The sequence below is a fragment of the Panulirus ornatus genome, chromosome 2 (assembly GCF_036320965.1).
Source record: "Panulirus ornatus isolate Po-2019 chromosome 2, ASM3632096v1, whole genome shotgun sequence".
NCBI lineage: Eukaryota > Metazoa > Arthropoda > Malacostraca > Decapoda > Palinuridae > Panulirus > Panulirus ornatus.
In genome coordinates this window covers 38,048,997-38,055,331 of record NC_092225.1, presented here as the reverse complement: position 1 = coordinate 38,055,331, position 6,335 = coordinate 38,048,997, and positions in this window count along the sequence as shown.

Below are 6,335 nucleotides of genomic sequence, written 5' to 3'. Positions count from 1 at the left end.
TGATGATGCAGCGCTGATGGCTGAATCGGGTGAGAAACTACAGATGCTCGTGACTGAGTTTGGTAAAGTGTGTGAAAGAGGAAAGCTGAAAGTAAATATGACAAAGATCAATGTTATTATGTACAGTAGGGTTGAGGGACAAGTCAATTGGAGGGTAAGTTTGCATGGGGAAAAACTGGAGGAAGTGAAGTGTTTAGATATCTGGGAGTGGATTTGGCAAGGGATGGAACCATGAAAGCGGAAGCGAGTCACTGGGTGGGAGAGAAGGCGAAAGTTCTAAATGTGTTGAAAAAATATGTGAAAGGTAATAACATTATTTCGAAAAGCAAAAATAGGTATGTTTAAGGGAATAGTGGATCCAACAACGTTATATGGTTGCAAGGCGTAGGCTATAGATAGGGTTGTGCCGATGAGGGTGGATATGTTGGAAATGAGATGTTTGAGGACAATATATGGTGTGAGGTTGTCTGATCGAGTAAGTAATGAAAGGGTAAGAGAGATGTGTGGTAATAAAAAGTGTGGTTGAGAAAGCAAAAGAGGATGTTTCGAAATGGTTCGGTAACATGGAGAGAATGAGTGAGGAAAGATTGAAAAAGAGGGTATCTATGTCATAGGTGGAGGGAACGAGAAGTGTGAGACATATTTGGAGGTGGAAGGAAGGAGGTGAAAAAATATTTTGAGCAATCGGAGCCTGAACATGCAGGAGGGTGAAAGGCATGCAAGGAATAGAGTAAATTGGAACGATATGGTTTACGCTGTCAATGGACTGGACCAGGGCATGCGAAACGTTTGGGGTAAACCCTGGAAAGTTGTGAGACCTGGATGTGGGAAGGGATCTGTGGTTCCGGTGCATTATACATGACAGCTACAGGCTGAGTATGCACGAATGTGGCCTTTCTTGTCTTTTCCTAGAGATACCTCGCGCGCAACCTGGTGTTGTGGTTGTCATTTCATGTGTAGCGGGTTGGCGATGGGAATGTTTAAAGGCAGCAAGAGTGAATTATGTACTTGGATATAAATGTATATATGTGTATACCTATATATTCTTTCGTGACCTTCCTTGTGATACCTCGCTAACGCGGGAGACAGCGACAAAGTATAATAATTATGAAACATATATATATATATATATATATATATATATATATATATATATATATATATATATATATATCCCCTGGGGATAGGGGAGAAAGAATACTTACCTCGTATTCCCTGCGTGTCGTACAAGGCGACTAAAAGGGGAGGGAGCGGGGGGCTGGAAAACCTCACCTCTTGTTTTTTTTTAATTTTGAGGGAACAGAGAAGGGGGCCAGGTGAGGATATTTCCTCAGAGGCCCAGTCTTCTGTTCTTAATGCTACCTTGCTAATGCGTGAAATGGCGAATAGTTTGAAACAAAGAAATATATATATATATATATATATATATATATATATATATATATATATATATATATATATATATATATATATATATATATATATATATATATATATATATATTATATTTATTTATTTTGCTTTGTCGCTGTCTCCCGCGTTTGCGAGGTAGCGCAAGGAACCAGGCGAAAGAAATGGCCCAACCCACCACCATACACATGTATATACATACACGTCCACACACGCAAATATACATACCTATACATCTCAATGTACACATATATATACACACACAGACATACATATATACCCATGCACACAATTTACACTGTCTGCCACCATTCACTCACATCGCCACCTCGCCACACATGGAATACCATCCCCCTCCCCCCTACAGTGGGCGAGGTACCGCTAGGAAAAGACAACAAAGGCCCCATTCGTTCACACTCAGTCTCTAGCTGTCATGCAATAATGCCCGAAACAACAGCTCCCTTTCCACATCCAGGCCCCACACAACTTTCCATGGTTTACCCCAGACACTTTACATGCCCTGATTCAATCCACTGACAGCACGTCAACCCCGGTATACCACATCGATCCAATTCACTCTATTCCTTGCCCGTCTTTCACCCTCCTGCATGTTCAGGCCCCGGTCACTCAAAATCTTTTTCACTCCATCTTTCCACCTCCAATTTGGTCTCCCTCTTCTCCTCGTTCCCTCCACCTCCGACACATATATCCTCTTGGTCAAACTTTCCTAACTCTTTCTCTCCATGTGCCCAAACCATTTCAAAACACCCTCTTCTGCTCCCTCAACCACACTCTTTTTATTTCCACACATCTCTCTTAACCTTACATTACTTACTCCATCAAACCACCTCACACCACACATTGTCTTCAAACATCTCATTTCCAGCACATCCACCCTCCTGCGCAAAACTCTATCGATAGCCCACGCCTCGTAACCATACAACATTGTTGGAACCACTATTCCTTCAAACATACCCATTTTTGCTTTCCGAGATAACTTCAAGGCTACCAGGATTTTCGCCCCCTCCCCCACCCTATGATTCACTTCCGCTTCCATGGTTCCATACGCTGCCAGATCCACTCCCAGGTATCTAAAACACTTTACTTCCTCCAGTTTTTCTACATTCAAACTTACCTCCCAATCTACATAACCCTCATCCCTACTGTACCTAATAACCTTGCTCTTATTAACATTTACTCTTAACTTTCTTCTTTCACACACTTTACCAACCTCAGTCAACAGCTTCTGCAGTTTCTCACATGAATCAACCACTAGCGCTGTATCATCAACGAACAACAACTGACTCACTTCCCAAGCTCTCTCATCCACAACAGACTTCAAACATGCCCCTCTTTCCAAAACTCTTGCATTCACTTCCCTAACAACCCCATCCTTAAACAAATTAAACAACCATGGAGACATCACACACCCCTGCCGCAAACCTACATTCACTGAGAACCAATCACTTTCCTCTCTTCCTACACGTACACATGCCTTACATCCTCGATAAAAACTTTTCACTGCTTCTAACATCTTGCCTCACACACCATATATTCTTAATACTTTCCACAGAGCATCTATATCAACTCTATCATATGCCTTCTCCAGATCGATAAATGCTACATACAAATCCATTTGATTTTCTAAGTATTTCTCACATACATTCTTCAAAGCAAACACCTGATCCACATATCCTCTACCACTTCTGAAACCATACTGCTCTTCCCCAATCTGATGCTCTGTACATGCCTTCACCCTCTCAATCAATACCCTCCCATATAATTTACCAGGAGTACTCAACAAGCTTATACCTCTGTAATTTGAGCACTCACTCTTATCCTCTTTGCCTTTGTACAATGGCACTATGCACGCATTCCGCCAGTCCTCAGGCACCTCACCATGAGTCATACATATATTAAATAACCTTACCAACCAGTCAACAATACAGTCACCCACTTTTTTAATAGATTCCACTGCAATACCATCCAAACCTGCTGCCTTGCCGGCTTTCATCTTCCGCAAAGCTTTTACTATCTCTTCTCTGTTTACTAATTCATTTTCCCTAAGCCGCTCACTTTGCACACCACCTCGACGAAAACATATCTGCCACTCTATCATCAAACACATTCAACAAAGCTTCAAAATACTCACTCCATCTCATTCTCACATCACCACTACTTGTTATCACCTCCCCATTAGCGCCCCTCACTGAAGTACCCATTTGCTCCCTTGCCTTACGCACTTTATTTACCTCCTTCCAGATTATCTTTTCATTCTCCCTAAAATTTAATGATACTCTCTCACCCCAACTCTCATTTGCCCTCTTTTTCACTTCTTGCACCTTTCTCTTGATCTTCTGTCTCTTTCTTTTATACATCTCCCACTCAATTGCATTTTTTCCCTGCAAAAATCGTCCAAATACCTCTCTCTTCTCTTTCACTAATAATCTTACTTCTTCATCCCACCACTCACTACCCCTTCTAAGCAACCCACCTCCCACGCTTCTCATGCCACAAGCATCTTTTGCGAACTCCATCACTGATTCCCTAAATACATACCATTCCTCCCCCACTCCCCTTACTTCCATTGTTCTCACCTTTTTCCTTTCTGTACTCAGTCTCTCCTGGTACTTCCTCACACACGTCTCCTTCCCAAGCTCACTTACTCTCACCACCCTCTTCACCCCAACATTCACTATTCTGAAAACCCATACAAATCTTCACCTTATCCTCCACAAGATAATGATCAGACATCCCTCCAGTTGCACCACTCAGCACATTAACATCCAAAAGTCTCTCTTTCGCGCAACTGTCAATTAACACGTAATCCAATAACGCTCTCTGGCCATCTCTTCTACTTACATATGTATACTTGTGTATATCTTGCTTTTTAAACCAGGTATTCCCAATCACCAGTCCTTTTTCAACACATAAATCTACAAGCTCTTCACCATTTCCATTTACAACACTGAGCACCCCATGTATACCAATTATTCACTCAACTGCCACATTACTCACCTTTGCATTCAAATCACCCATCACTATAAACCGTTCTTGTGCATCAAAACCACTAACACACTCATTCAGCTGCTCCCAAAACACTTGCCATTCATGATCTTTCTTCTCATGCCCAGGTGCATATGCACCAATAAACACCCATCTCTCTCCATCAACTTTCAGTTTTACCCATATTCATCGAGAATTTACTTTCTTGCCTTCTATCACATACTCCCACAACTCCTGTGTCAGGAGTAGTGCTGCTCTCTCCCTTGCTCTTTTCCTCTCACTAACCCTTGACTTTACTCCCAAGACATTCCCAAACCACTCTTCCTCTTTACCCTTGAGCTTCGTTTCACTCAGAGCCAAAACATCCAGGTTCCTTTCCTAAAACATACTACATATCTCTCCTTTTTTCACATCTTGGTTACATCCACACATATTAAGACACCCGAATCTGAATGTACGAGGAGGATGAGCACTCCCCGCGTGGCTCCCTCTGTTTCACATTTTTTAGAAAGTTAAAATACAAGGAGGGGAGAATTCCTGGCTCTCCTCTCCCGTCCACTCTAGTCGCCTTCTACGACACGTAAGGAATGCGTGGGAAGTTTTTATTCTCCTCTATCCTCAGGGATAATATATATATATATATATATATACATATATATATATATATATATATATATATATATATATATATATATATATATATATATATATATATATATATATATATATATATATATATATATATATATATATGTATATATATATATATATATATATACATATATATATATATATATATATATATATATATATATATATATATATATATATATATATATATATATATATATATATATATATATATGTATATATATATATATATATATACATATATATATATATATATATATATATATATATATATATATATATATATATATATATATATATATATATATATATATATATATATATATATATACATACATATACACACATAAACACACATACACATACACACACACATATATATATATATATATATATATATATATATATATATATATATATATATATATATATATATATATATATATATATATATATTATCCCTGGGGATAGGGGAGAAAGAATACTTCCCACGTATTCCCTGCGTGTCGTAGAAGGCGACTAAATGTGGAGGGAGTGGGTGGCTAGAAATCCTCCCCTCTCGTTTTTTTTTAATTTTTCAAAAGAAGGAAAAGAGAAGGGGGCCAGGTGAGGATTTTCCCTCTAAGGCCCAGTCCTCTGTTCTTAACGCTACCTCGCAAATGCGGGAAATGGCAAATAGTATGAATATATATATATATATATATGTTGTTCGCTGATGATACAGCACTGGTGGCTGATTCATGTGAGAAACTGCAGAAGCTGGTGACTGAGTTTGGTAAAGTGTGTGGAAGAAGAAAGTTAAGAGTAAATGTGAATAAGAGTAAGGTTATTAGGTACAGTAGGGTTGAGGGTCAAGTCAATTGGGAGGTGAGTTTGAATGGAGAAAAACTGGAGGAAGTGAAGTGTTTTAGATATCTGGGAGTGGATCTGGCAGCGGATGGAACCATGGAAGCGGAAGTGGATCATAGGGTGGGGGAGGGGGCGAAAATTCTGGGGGCCTTGAAGAATGTGTGGAAGTCGAGAACATTATCTCGGAAAGCAAAAATGGGTATGTTTGAAGGAATAGTGGTTCCAACAATGTTGTATGGTTGCGAGGCGTGGGCTATGGATAGATTTGTGCGCAGGAGGATGGATGTGCTGGAAATGAGATGTTTGAGGATAATGTGTGGTGTGAGGTGGTTTGATTGAGTGAGTAACGTAAGGGTAAGAGAGACGTGTGGAAATAAAAAGAGCGTGGTTGAGAGAGCAGAAGAGGGTGTTTTGAAATG